The sequence below is a fragment of the Vipera ursinii genome (genome assembly GCF_947247035.1).
Source record: "Vipera ursinii genome assembly, chromosome: 1".
Lineage (NCBI taxonomy): Eukaryota > Metazoa > Chordata > Lepidosauria > Squamata > Viperidae > Vipera > Vipera ursinii.
Genome location: NC_139512.1, coordinates 329575688 through 329590318, shown reverse-complemented (window position 1 = coordinate 329590318; position 14631 = coordinate 329575688). Strand labels below are relative to the sequence as shown.

The 14631-nt window shown below is 40.2% G+C and overlaps 1 long non-coding RNA gene across 1 annotated transcript; it reads left to right on the top strand.

The window, feature by feature from the left end:
- Positions 1-10414: 10414 nt before the first annotated feature.
- LOC310631773 lies at positions 10415-13718 on the top strand. Its single transcript, XR_014490694.1, has 3 exons — positions 10415-10549; positions 13244-13355; positions 13567-13718. It is a non-coding gene; the product is annotated as an uncharacterized lncRNA (long non-coding RNA).
- Positions 13719-14631: the final 913 nt, after the last annotated feature.

Below are 14631 nucleotides of genomic sequence, written 5' to 3'. Positions count from 1 at the left end.
TCCTTTCCAGGTGTATGATTCTAGGATTGAATGAACACCATTATAATAGAAGCTATGAATTCTACCAAGCCCAATAAACTCACAGAACTCATTTCAAATTTTCTAGCTCTTGAACTCACCTTGAGCTTGGATTTCATTTGCAAACTAACTGCCTATTGTAATATATGCTTATTATTTAACTTAGGAATTGTGATTGCTAAATTCCAAGTCAGTTGAAGCCTTATGGTTTCTCCATATTGCACACTTTCACACATAGATTACATCAGATAGCTTGAGTTTACTGGTTACTATTGGTATATTACCGTTATTTCTGAGCATGAAATCATTGTATTCACATGCTTAATTTCCTCACACATCCTTCCTTGGCTTCCTTCAATGTTGCATAATATTAAACTCTAATATTTTTAATCCAGAGTTTGTATTATTTTCAGGACCTCAGACATGTAGAATGGCTTACCAGTACAATGACCATTACATTTTCATTAACACTAAAATCGTCCCAAAATACAGTGCTCTTTCACTACATTCTCAACTTAAAAATGGTTGCTATTTTCACATCTCAGTTATGTTAATGTATTTCAGCCTCATAATTGATCAAAGTATCCAATCTATGGATGTATGAAACAACTTCCAGCAGAGTCTTTCTGGACGCAACAAAATTCAAAGCTTTAGCTTTATTATTATTGTGATATGTGATTTCTAACACACAGTTTATTTTATTTTTACTGGCTTTTCGTAAAAACATTTCAAGAAAGAATACAAACTGTAGCATCTTCATATATTTCAGTCAACAGGGTTAAATAGACAGCAAGTAATAGCTTGCTAATGCTGATAAAAATTACTCCAGAGTAAAACCAGGGTGGAAAAGTGAGAGAAAATAGATTGAGTCCCTCAACCATTCCCACTAGAGGCTCATTCATGCTACTATGTTTACTCAAGGGGATCCTTTGCAATGCAGTAAATATTATGGACTGAATCTTGCAGAATGGAAAAGTCTCATTTTTACTTTTTAATTCAAAGATTCCGTTCTGATCATCTGTGGTTTGTATCCTTGCTTTTCCAACTAATGAAAGCCTCCCCTTTTTAGGAATATTGTTGAGACAGGGTGGGGGAGGTGGTGGCATAGCATTCTGGGGGGAAACAGTTGCCCAGATCTCTTCTAGTCTGATTGTAACACTATGTATGGTATTGACGCCATATACTGTAATATTGTTTTGAGGATAACCTGCAGTGAGGCTGAGTACAAGAGTTATCACTGTCTTTCTCATATTTCTGTACCTATCTCTGGCTTTTGATACTGTTAATCCTGGCATTTTAGCTTCTTCGTGAGAGGGGAATGATATCTTTGTCTTATAACTAGGAAATGAAGTGAGTCTACATAATAGAAGCTATGAATTCTACCTTCTCCCAGTCACTCATACTTTTACATACCCAGCCAACAATGACAACAATCAGCCCTTGAGAAATTAACTTATAATGGTCCATTCATTACTACTGTAATTGAATCCATTCACCTTGATTCTGGTCATTCCCTTCTTCCCTTTCATGCCTCCTTTTCCAGCATTTTATCCTTTCTTACTATATGCTGTCCTATTACTTTAATAATGATTTGTTTGTGTGGTAGCTAATTTTACAGAGAGCTGGGTCTTCACATAATATGTCTGAAGGAGAATAATTTGATTTTGGTTATCTGTGCCTTGAGTGAGAACTCTGGGCTCATTCATTTGATCATTTATTTGTTTGTCTTCTTCATTGCCCACCATATTATTGGGAGTCTTCTGCAACTCAAAGGTTTAAAAGGGTCACTACTGAATAACAGAATAACAGACTTGGAAGGGACCATGAAAGTCTTCTAGTCCAACCCTGTGCTCAGACAGAAAACCCTATATCGCTTCAGAGAAATAGTTGTCCAATCTCTTCTTAAAAACTTCCCATATTGGAGCACCCACAACCTCTGGAGGCAAGTCATTCCACTGATTAATTATTTTAACTGTCAGGAAATTTCTCCTTTGTTTTAGGTTGTTTCTCTCCTTGATTAGTTTCTGTCCATTGCTTCTTGTCCTGCCTTCAGGTGCTTTGGAGAATAGGTTGAATCCCTCTTCTTTATGGCAACCCCATAGATGTTGGATTACTATTATCATGTCACCCCTACTCCTTCTTTTCATTAAACTAGACATACTCAATTCCAGCAACCGTTCTTTATATGATTTATCCTCCAGTCCCCTAATCCTCTTTGTTGCTCTTCTCTGTATTCTTTCTAGACTCTCAACTTCTTTTTTATATTTTACATTTTTACATTGTGGTGACCAAAACAGAATTTGGCAATCCATATGTGGTCTTACCAAGGCATTATAAAATGGTATTAACACCATGTGACCTTGATTCTGTCCCTGTGTTAATGCAGCCTATGACTGTGTTGGTTTTTTTGACACACTGCTAACTCATATTTAAGTCATTGTTCACTAGGAATCCAAGATCCCTCTCACAATTACTACTATTGAATGAGGTACCACTTATACTACACCTGTACTTTTGGTTTTTCTTGCTTAAATATAGAACCTTATTTTCATTTTGTTAGATAGGCCCCGATGTTCAAGTTTGTTAAGATACTTCGGTATCTTAAGTCTATCTTCTGGAGTGTTTCTGCCAGCTTGGTGTTGCATGCAAATTTGATGACCTTCCCATCTATCCCCTCATCTAAACAATTAATATAGATATTGAAGAGAACTGGACCTTAGATAGGGGCTTGATATACCCCACTGCATATTTCCATCCATGTAGATGCGATTGCACTGAGGCTTTACATGTTAAATGTGGTTGATAAGCCAATTACAAATCCATCTGGTGGTAATGTTTTCTAAGCCACATATTTCTATTATTTCTATCTATTGTACTCTTGCTAACTTGCTTCTTTCAATGTCCAACTTTTGCTTCTATACATTAGAAACTGGCCAACATTTTAATATCTTCATGGTCAGTTCTAAGGCTACACGATATCATTTCTTTTTAGTCCAGTTTTCCCCTTATCATTCATTCCACATACATAGATTGAATAAATATACAACTTTGTCACATTCCTTTGCCAACTTTAAACCAGTGTGTTTGACCATGTTCTTTCTCTACGTGACTTCCTGACTTTTACATAAGTTTCTCTTTAGGAAAATGACATGTTCTGGGATTTTTCTGGGCACCACCCATCTCCTGATATCATCAACACAATAAAAAGCCTTTCTCAAAACCAAGGAGACAAAAAGTGACTTCTTTTGAATATTAAAAATAATGCAGACAAACCTTCTTGCTTTCTTTGATATTGTGACTAAATTCCTCGGATTTCAATGAAGCATTTGATAACGTAGACCACAGCCAATGTCTTGGTAACATAGAACAATGTGGAATAGAGAGTATCACCATCAGGTGGATTTGCAATTGTCTGACTAAAACTCAACATACAGTACTCAGTGAAGCTACATCTACATGAAACATTCTGTGGGGTACCTCAAAATTCTATCTTGGGTTCAGTGGTCTTCAACATCTTCATAAATGATCTAGGTGAGGGGATAGATGGGAACTCATTAAATTTGCAGATGACACCAAGAAAGAGTGCAGAAAAGAACAACAAAGGTGATAAGGGATCTGAAGGCTAAATTATACCGTGCACAGGTAAGGAAATTAAGTATGCTTAGCCTAATGAAGAGATGTCTCAGGGGAGACATGATAGCAGTCTTCCAATACTTGAAGGGCTATCACAGGGAAAAGGCCATCCATTTATTTGCCATAGCACTTGAGGGCAGGGCAAGAAGCAATGCATGCAAACTTGTTAGAGGGAGATTCAACCTGGAAATAAGGAGGAATTTTCTGACAGTGAGAATGATTCGTCATTGAAACAGTTTGCCTCCCAGAGTTGTGGCTATTCCATTGCAAGAAACAATTGAACAACCATTTGTTCAGAATCGTGTCAGGACTCCTTCCATGGGCAGGCAAATGAACTAGAACAGGGGTCCTCAACTCCTAGTCATGGCCCGTTGGAGACAAAGCCATGCAAGCAGTGGGCAAACAGGAGAGCATGCCAAATTTCATTTGTGCAAGCCATGGTTGGGAACCAGTCCACGCAAGTGGCGGGTGACCATGCAAAACTCCAGTTGTGCAAATGGAGCTTCACATATGAGCTTGTCCACTGCTTTCACAGAACCATCCCCTTTCCCCACCACCACCACTGCTGCCAGCACTGCTGGTCCACAAAGATGGAAAGATTGGGGACCGCTGGATTAGAAGACCTTCAAGGTCCTTTCCAGGCATATGATTCTAGGATTGAATGAAAACCATGATAACAGAAGCTATGAATTCTACCAAGCCCAATAAGCTCACACAACTCATTTTCAAATTTTCTAGCCCTTGAACTCATCTTGAGCTTGGATTTCATTTGCAAAGTAGCTACCTATTGCAATATATGCTTATTATTTAACTTAGGAATTGTGATTGCTAAATTTTGAGTCAGTTGAAGCCTTCTGGTTTCTCCATATTCCACACTTTCACACACACATTACACCAGATAGTTTGAGGTTTACTGGTTACCATTGGTATATCACCGTTATTTGTGAGCATGAAATTGTTGTATTCAAATGCTTAATTTCCTCACAAATGCCTTCCTTGGCTTCCTTCATTGTTGCATAATATTAAATTCTAATATTTTTAATCCAGAGTTTGTATCATTTTCAGAACCTCAGACATTTAGAATGGCTTACCAGTACAATGACCATTAAATTCTCATTAACACTAAAGAGGCCCAAAATACAGCCCTCTTTCAATACATTCTCAACTTAAACATGGTTGCTATTTTCACATTTCAGTTATGTTAATGTATTTCAGCCTCATAATTGATCAAAGTATCCAATCTATGGATGAATGAAACAACTTCCAACAGAGTCTTTCTGGAGGCAACAAAATTCGAAGCTTTAGCTTTATTATAATTGTGATTTGTTGTTGTTAGTTGCGAAGTCGTGTCTGACCCATTGTGACCCCATGGACAACTTTCCTCCAGGCCTTCTTGTCTGTCTTTGGTGGCCCTGCACAGTGTAGCCCATAGTTTCATTGAGTTATGCAAGCCCCTTCACCACAACAAGGCAGTAATCCATAAAGGAGAGCATTCACCTATCTACCTATATTTCTTACCTGCCAGGCTGCTTGCCAGGGACACACCTTTGGCAGTCATGAAACCAGATGATTTCACACAATTTATGATGTCGTATAGCAATGGGCATTCTGGTTGCAACTATCAGTGTAAAGCAAGGACTACTTATAAAATAATTCAGATCATTGTGGGCTAACTGAATAGTGTCTCACCTTGTGCAGGTCATACAAGCCTGCTTTAAAGTATAGGATTCTTGTGAATAGATTGCACAAAATAAACTCATAAATAAATAATAATATATAATAATATATAATATATTATTTATTTATGAGTTTATTTCATGCAATCTATTCACAAGAATGCTTATTATATATAATAATATATATTATTATATATAATAATAAATAAACTCAGCTTTTAACCCTATTCTAACGCCTGATTTTCTATGTCTGACATTAATTTGATCTACTAACTGAGGAAAGGCTTCCATCTAGACACTGGGCCATAAAGCCCAGATCAGTGGAGGGCTGCAATGACGGTTGTCCTTCTGGGCCTCTGTCCGATCTCCACACAGGATCTCTGGAGCTCAGTTAGAATGGCCATTGGGTTCTTGGTCTTGGCTATTCCATTGCAAGAGATTTTCAAGAAAGGATTGAACAACCATTTGTCCAGAATGGTATCAGGACTCCTTCCATGGGCAATCAAATGAAATAGAACAGGGGTACTCCTGGCCATGGCCCATTGCTGAATAGAGAGTATCACCACCAGATGGATTTGCAATTGGCTGACTAACCTCACTCAACATATAGTCCTCAGTGGAGCTACATCTACATGAAACATTCTGTGGGTACCTCAAAATTCTATCTTGGGTTCAGTAGTCTTCAACATCTTCATAAATGATCTAGGTGAGGGGATAGAAGGGAACTCATTAAATTTGCAGATGACACCAAGAAAGAGTGCAGAAAAGAGCAACAAAGGTGATAAGGGATCTGAAGGCTAAATTATACCGTGCACAGGTAAGAGAACTAGGTGTGTTTATCCTAATGAAGAGATGTCTCAGGGGAGACATGATAGCAGTCTTCCAATACTTGAAGGGCTATCACAGGGAAAAGGCCATCCATTTATTTGCATAGCACTTGAGTGCAGGGCAAGAAGCAATGCATGCAAACTTGTTAGAGGGAGATTCAACCTGGAAATAAGGAGGAATTTTCTGACAGTGAGAACTATGTATGTTTAGCCTAATGAAGAGATGTCTTAGGGAGCTTGCCTCCCAGATTTGTGGCTATTCCATTGCAAGAGATTTTCAAGAAAGGACTGAACAACCATTTGTCCAGAATGGTATCAGGACTCCTTGCATGGGCAGTCAAATGAAATAGAAAAGGGGTCCTCAACTCATGGCCATGGCCCATTGGAGACCAGCACACACAAGCAGTGGGTGAGCAGGAGAGCATGCCAAACTCCATTTGTGCAAGCCCTGGTTGGGAACCAGTCCACGCAAGTGGTGGGTGAGCATCCAAAACTCCAGTTGTAGAAATGGAGCTTCACATATGAGCATGTCCACTGCTTTCATGGAACCATCACCTTTCTCCCACACACTGCTGCTGCCACCACTGCTGGTCCACAAAGCTGGAAAGATTGGAGACCACTGGATTAGAAGACCTCCACATTTCTTTTCAGCCCTATGATTCTAGGATTCTGTGAACTCCGTGATAATAGAAGCAATATGAATTCTACCAAGCCCAATAACTTCATACAACTCATTTTCAAATTTTCTAGTCTTTGAACTCATCTTGAGCTTGGATTTCATTTGCCTATTGCCTATGTTAATGTATTTCAGCCTCATAATTGATCAAAGTATCCAATCTATGGATGTATGAAACAACTTCCAGCAGAGTCTTTCTGGAGGCAACAAAATTCGAAGCTTTAGCTTTATTATAATTGTGATATGTCAGTTCTAACATAGAATTTATTTTAATTTTACTGGCTTTTTGTAAAAACATTTCAAGAAAGAACACAAACTGTAGCATCTTCATATATTTCAATCAACAGGGTTAAATAGACAGCAAGTAATAGCATGCCAATGCTAATAAAAATTACTCCAGAGTAAAACCAGTGTGGAAAAGTGAGAGAAGATAGATTGAGTCCCTCAACCATTCCCACTAGGGGCTCATTCCTGCTACTATGTTTACTCAAGGGGATCCTTTGCAATGCAGTAAATATTATGGACTGAATCTTGCAGAATGGAAAAGTCTCATTTTTACTTTTTAATTCAAAGATTCCGTTCTGATCATTTGTGGTTTGGATACTTGCTTTTCCAACTAATGAAAGCCTCCTCTTTTTTAGGAAGATAGTTGAGACGTTGTGGGGGAGTTGGCTCCATTGAGTTCTGGAGGAAAACAATTACCTGAATCTCTTTTAGTCTGATTGTAACACCATGTATGGTACTGACACCATATGATACTGTTCTGAGGATAACCTGTAGTGAGACTGAGTACAAGAGTTATCACTGTCTTTCCAATCTTTATGTACCTGATTTTATTTATTTGTTTATTTACTTACTTACTTACTTACTTACTTACTCATTCATTCATTCATTCATTCATTCATTCATTCATTCATTCATTCATTTATTATTATTTATTTATTTATTTATTTATTTATTTATTTATTTATCTATCTATCTATTTATTTATTTATTTATTTATTTATTTATTTATTTATTTATTTATTTATTTATTTATTTATTTATTTATGGGATTTGTATGCCGCCCTATCTCCCAAAGGACTCAGGGTGGCTAACAACGATAAAAACACGAAGTACAAACATTAAAAGGTATTAAATCAAATTATCCCATAAATAGTCCAATTAAAAACACAATAAAACAAAATTAAGAAAACCTCCCTTACATCAGTCCAGGTCGGCCTGTTGAAAAAGCCATGTTGTAAGGTCATGACAAAAGGAATGGAGATCCGGGGCCATCTGGAGCTCCAAGGGGAGTTGATTCCAAAGGGCAGGTGCCCCCACAGAAAAGGCCCTCCCCCTGGGGGTCGCCAGTCGACATTGTCTGGCAGACGGCACCCTGATGAGGCCCTCCCTGTGTGAGTGCACAGGGCGATGGGCAGTCATTCCTGGTAGCAGACAGTCCTGCAAATATCTCGGACCTAAGCCATGTAGGGCTTTATAGGTAAGAAACAGCACCTTAAATCTCACCCGGAGGACAACTGGTAACCAATGCAGCTCACGCAGGAGGGGTGTAATATGGGAGTATCGGGATGCTCCCATCACAACCTGCGCAGCCGCATTCTGCACCAGTTGAAGCCTTCAGGTGGTCTTCAAGGGCAGTCCCATGTAGAGAGCATTGCAGTAGTCTATACGGGAGGTAACGAGCGCATGAGTGACTGTACATAGGGCATCTCGGTCCAGATAGGGGTGCAACTGGCACACCAGGCGAACCTGGGCAAATGCCCCCCTGGCCATGGCTCCTATATGATCTTCTAAACTGAGTCGTGCATCCAGGAGGACGCCTAAGTTGTGCGCCCTTTCAATGGGGGGTAACACCTCTGCCCCCATAACCAAAGATGGAATATCCTGGATTACCAGAGATGCTGGTACGTATAGCCACTCGGCCGGGTTGAGTTGGAGCCTGTTCTTCCTCATCCAGACTCGTACCGCTTCCAGGCAATGGGACATCACCTCGAGGGCATCACTGGGTTGGTTCGGGGTAGAGATGAAAAGCTGGGTATCATCGGCATATTGATGGTACCTTACTCTGAAACCATGGATGATCTCACCCAGCGGCTTCATATAGATGTTGAACAGGAGGGGAGAAAGGACTGACCCCTGAGGCACCCCACAAGTGAGGGGCCTCGGGGTTGACCTCTGCCCCCCTTCCAACAGTGACTGTGAATGGCCCGAGAGGTAGGAGAACCACTGTAAAACGGTGCCTCCCACTCCCAACCCCTCGAGATGTTGCAGCAGGATACCATGGTCGATGGTATCAAAAGCCACTGAGAGATCTAATAGGACCAGGACTGAGGAATAACCCCTATCCCGGGCCCACCAGAGATCATCCACCTGCGCGACCAATGCCGTCTCTGTGCTGTACCCGGGCCTGAAACCCGATTGGCATGGGTCCAGATACTCAGTTTCCTCCAGAACCAGCGAGAGCTGCCACACCACCACGCTCTCAACAACCTTCGCAATAAAGGGAAGGTTGGAGACTGGACGAAAGTTGTTCAAATTAGCTGAGTCCAGGACAGGCTTCTTGAGGAGGGGCCTCACCACCACCTCCTTCAAGGCGGCAGGGAAGCACCCCTCACTCAGGCCCTGAGATATTGGAACACTGCTATCATGTCACCCCTCCTCTTTGTTAAACTACACATACCCAGTTCCAGCAACTGTTCCCTATATGTTTTGGCCTCCAGCCCCCTAATCATCTTTGTTGCTCTTCTCTGTACTCTTTCTAGAGTCTCAACATCTTTTTTACATCGTGGTGACCAAAACTGGATGCAGTATTCCAGGTGTGGCCTTACCAAAGCATTGTAAAGTGGTATTAGTACTTCACTTGATCTTGATTCTATCCCTCTGTTAATGCAGCCTAGCACTGTGTTGGCTTTTTTTGGCAGCTGCAGCACACTGCTGGCTCATATTGAAGTGATTGTCTACTAGGACTCCGAGATCCCTCTCACAGTTACTACTATTGAGCAAGGTACCACCTATACTATACCTGTGCATTTGATTTTTCCTGCCTAAATGTAGAACCTTACTTTTTTCACCATTGAATTTCATTTTATTAGATAGTGCCCAGTGTTCGAGTCTGTCCAGATCCTTCTGTATCTTAAGCCTGTCTTCTGGAGTATTGGCTATTCCTGCCAGCTTGGTGTCGTCTGCAAATTTGATGAGTTCCCCATCTATCCCCTCATCCAAATCATTAATGAAGATATTGAAGAGCACTGGGCCCAGAACAGAGCCCTGGGGCACCCCACTACACACTTCCTTCATGTAGATGCAGTTCCATTGAGGACCACACGCTGAGTACGGCCTGTCAGCCAGCTACGAATCCATCCATCTTAATTTTTTTTGTATCATGGAAACAATGGATGTAATATTTTCAAGTGTTTTCTTATCAAGACATTATAAAATGGTACTAATACTTCACATCATCATGATTATATCCCTTTGTTAATGCAATCTATGACTGCATTGTTTTTTGTGACAGCTGATGCACACTTCTGACTCATATTTAAGTGTGATTGCCCACTTACATTACTGTGTTTGTACAGTATGTTGTTAAAATGTTAGCAAAATCCGGAGAATAATTGGGAGGATATTACAAAGAAAACGTAATTGGATTGAACTTCATCTGAGGGTCGCAGACACCCATTAAGGAGCAAAGCCGCCCATCAAACTATGTCTCCAAGGTCAGTAATAAAAATCCAGGATTTCTATCTTTTTCTTATAAGCTGCCCTGTGACACCTCCAAACCTCCCACTACTTTTGAATATGGCTACACATTATCTTTCTGAACTGATAGAGCTGGGGTGTCAAACTCAATTTCACTGAGGGCCACATCAGCATTGCGGTTGCCCACGGGGGGCCAGGTGGGTATGGTCAGGGTGGGCGTGGCCTACTGGGTGGGCATGGCTAGAGTGCATATGGCCTACTAGGTGGGCATGGCCAGCTCTACATTGTTCGCATCAAGGGTGCCTATGGGGGCCTGGGCAGGAGTGGGACAGATCTGAGGGTCTCTGGCCAAGGCAGAGGGGGTCATTCCCTCACTGTTTCCAGGATGGCTTCGCAGGCCACATGAAACCACTTTGCAGGCTGGATCTGGCCCCCAGGCCTTGTGTTTAACATGTCTGTGATAGAGGTTCAACAGCACTTCAGAAAGGACTTTTCTCTACCCCTCCTGGACATGACAAACCCTGAGGTTAGGCACTTTTAAAACTGCAGCAGATTAAACATTCAGTTGAGTCTCTTGTTCCTCCAAGGACTTTTGCAGAAGCAAACCCACGGGAATATTTCAATAGAAGGAAGATACAACAATTATTTATGTAAATACAATTCCTAAGAATAGTTGCAACATTTCACTGAGTCAATGTGATGCAACCATTCTAACTCCATAAATAGACAACCGTCCACTGTTTCAGGAGTAAGATTTGATCCAGAAACAATCTCAACATGAAGGTCCTTTATTTGCTCTTTGCATTCTTTTTCCTTGTATTCCTGCCTGAACCAGGTAAGAAGCTAATTTATTGATAATTTAGAAATGATAACTCAATCTGTTTTAAACAACCATTATGTTTGAAAGCAATATACATTATTTCTGAAACTTCTATTCAATCCAGGGCCAGAATTTGCAGAAGATTTAGGAATGAACCTCTGGAATTAAATTTTCATTTTTTAACTACAAATATGTCATTCATTCATGCCTTTTAGGGTTTTTGAGATATTGACTGTTGACAATGTATCTATCGCTGATTTTCATTCTAAATTAAAACTAGATAGCCAATATAATATAGGACATCAAGGAGGGACTGGAAAACCAATTTATTTATTTTTTCACTGTTCATTTATATTCTATCTGAGTAAAGGGGAAAGATAGCTATACTATACAGTAATCCTTGATCTTGACATACTTAGCATTTGAAAAAAATAAATAAATAAGGAATTCTGTAGACTTGCAGCAAAATATCTAGAAGCAGAGAAATTATTTTTCCCCACATATCTATTGTTATTTCCTTAATGTAAAAAGCAAACTCCCTGAAGAAAAGCTTGACTCTTAAAGATTACGCGAACAACCCAAAGCAGGTCTCTTTCAGAGCAGTACAGAAATGGTGGGTCCTTCCCATATTTTTTATCCTATTTCATTTCATTTATGTATTTGATCTGTATCCTGAGGGTCCTTTATTTATTTATTATTTATGGATGGGATTTATATCCCGCCCTATCTCCCGAAGGACTCAGGGCGGCTAACAACAAGTCACAATTGGCTCTTATGTGTTGTTGTTGTTGTTAGTTGCGAAGTCGTGTCCGACCCATCGCAACCCTATGGACAATGTTCCTCCAGGCCTTCCTGTCCTCTACCATCTTCTGGAGTCCATTTAAGCTCACAAATACTGCTTCAGTGACTCCATCCAGCCACCTCATTCTCTGTCGTCCCCTTCTTCTATTGCCCTCGATCTTTCCCAGCATTAGGCTCTTCTCCAGTGACTCCTTCCTTCTCATTAGGTGGCCAAAGTATTTGAGTTTCAACTTCAGGATCTGGCCTTCTAAAGAGCAGTCAGGGTTGATCTCCTCTAGGACTGACTGGTTTGATCGCCTTGCAGTCCAAGGGACTCGCAGGAGTCTTCTCCAGCACCAGAGTTCAAAGGCCTCAATTCTTTGGTGCTCAGCCTTTTTTATGGTCCAACTTTCACTGCCATACATTGCAACTGGGAAGACCATAGCCTTGACTATACGCACTTTTGTTGACAGGGTGATGTCTCTGCTTTTTAGTGTGCTGTCTAGATTTGCCATGGCTTTCCTCCCAAGGAGCAAGCGTCTTTTAATTTCTTGGCTACAGTCCCCATCTGCAGTGATCTTGGAGCCCAGGAAAATAAAATCTGTCACTACTCTCTTATGTATAGTTTTTCAAATGCAGAAAAATGCAACAGTGGAAATGTTTTCTACATTGGGCAAAGAGGGGAAAATCCAGAAGAAAATCAAGCCCCACAGTTAAAAGAAAAATATCTATTCTTATCCAGATTTTCTCCATCCAAAACACCTACTAGAGCCAGCCATTGTAACTCAAGGTTATTTTCTAGCAAGCAGGAATCCATTGTAATAGTGGGGAGAGAGATCGAGAGATCAAAGCAATATCTCCTATCAGCTACCTCAATAGCTCACTTATGCCAGCCAAGTCTTCTCTGGGCCAGGGTTGAGACTTGGCTTGATTTGTGATTTATTTGAGCTGCTGCAAGGTGAGCAGCAGAAACTGATTCATCTAATCAGATGAAACTGCCTGAAGCCATAGGAATTCTGCATTGGTTATTGTTTCTTGGAACAAGAGATGTATGCAAATATCAAAGTAACTTTACTCATCATTCACCTATCTCCTCTTTTCCTTTTTACAGGGAATGCTGGCCGCCTGTGTATGGATGAAGGAGGGAACTGCTATTCCGAATGCCCTCCTGGCTACACCTCACTTGGAGAAGTAGATTGCCATAGGAAATTATGCTGTAAAAAGTAAGAAAACCCTGTCCTGATAGAGACATCACAGAGGTAAATTGGGACAATCTGCCTGATATTCACAAGGCATTGACATGGACAAGAAAAGGGTTTCAAGATAAATCTTGTGTAGAAAGGAGGGCAGGAGAGAGTTGTTTTTCTGGTTAGGGGGCAGAAGAAACACACTTTGACTAACCTATTTTTTATCTCATTTTTATTGCCACTCAAGAGAATAATGCCATATCCATCTACATGCCTGGATATCTTCAACATCTGGCCGATGACCTGGCATCTCCACCTGCTATTGCTTTATCTTCTTTTATATGAATTGCTATCTATCAATCCCTAAAACATTTGTGCATTGAATTAAAATTTGGCAAAAAAAATTGAATTAAAGTTGAATGAGCATTGCAGTTGTATGACTTTTTAAAGAGGGTTTGGGGCAGTATATCCATGATACTACATGACTCTGTGTTGTGTGTGTTTGTGTGTGCATAATTGTGTATATACCTCTTTGCTGTGAGATGTAATGGTTCAGTGGCTTAATGACACTGGAGATAGATAGTCTCAGCTCTGGTGATTCAAGCCCTAGCATGACAGAGTGAGCTCCTGTTATTCACCTAAACCTCTGTTCACCTATCAATTCAAAAACATATTCAATGCAAGTAGGTACCATTTCAGGGAAGAGATAAGCTGGTGTTCCTTGTAGTCAGTCAGATTCCTGATGGGTTTGAACCTTCTCATTTGCATTGCTTGTTTGAAGAGCCATTTTGGTGAAAAGCCAGCTTACCCTCATGTGGCGCACATTGGGAAGTGCACGTGTGTCCTATAACAGGACTAGTACCTTGGCAAGCCAAACTACTATACTGCTATACTCTGTGATTTCCTGGTTACTGTAACAATGCCATAATAATTGTAATCATCATCATCATCATCATCTCTTTGTTTACATTTAAGTGTAGAAGTCATTCCTCATTCTTCAACCACATATTATGCCATAAAATCACTGGATTTCATTCCTCCCCCTTCTTTATTGACTGATTATCTCAGCTATTAATTACAGATCACTGAAAAAAAATACAAAGAATAAACAAATATAAGCCTTAGACCAATTGTCTAAATAAATAAAACAAAATAAACAAAGTTATAACAAGAAGCCAGCATGGGTTTGTTAAAAACAGATTATGCCAAACCAGTCTTATTTTGTTCTTTGACAAAGTGACTAAATTAGTAGAGAAATGTTATGGACGTAATATACTAAGTTTTCAGTAAGGCATTTGACAAAGTTGACCAC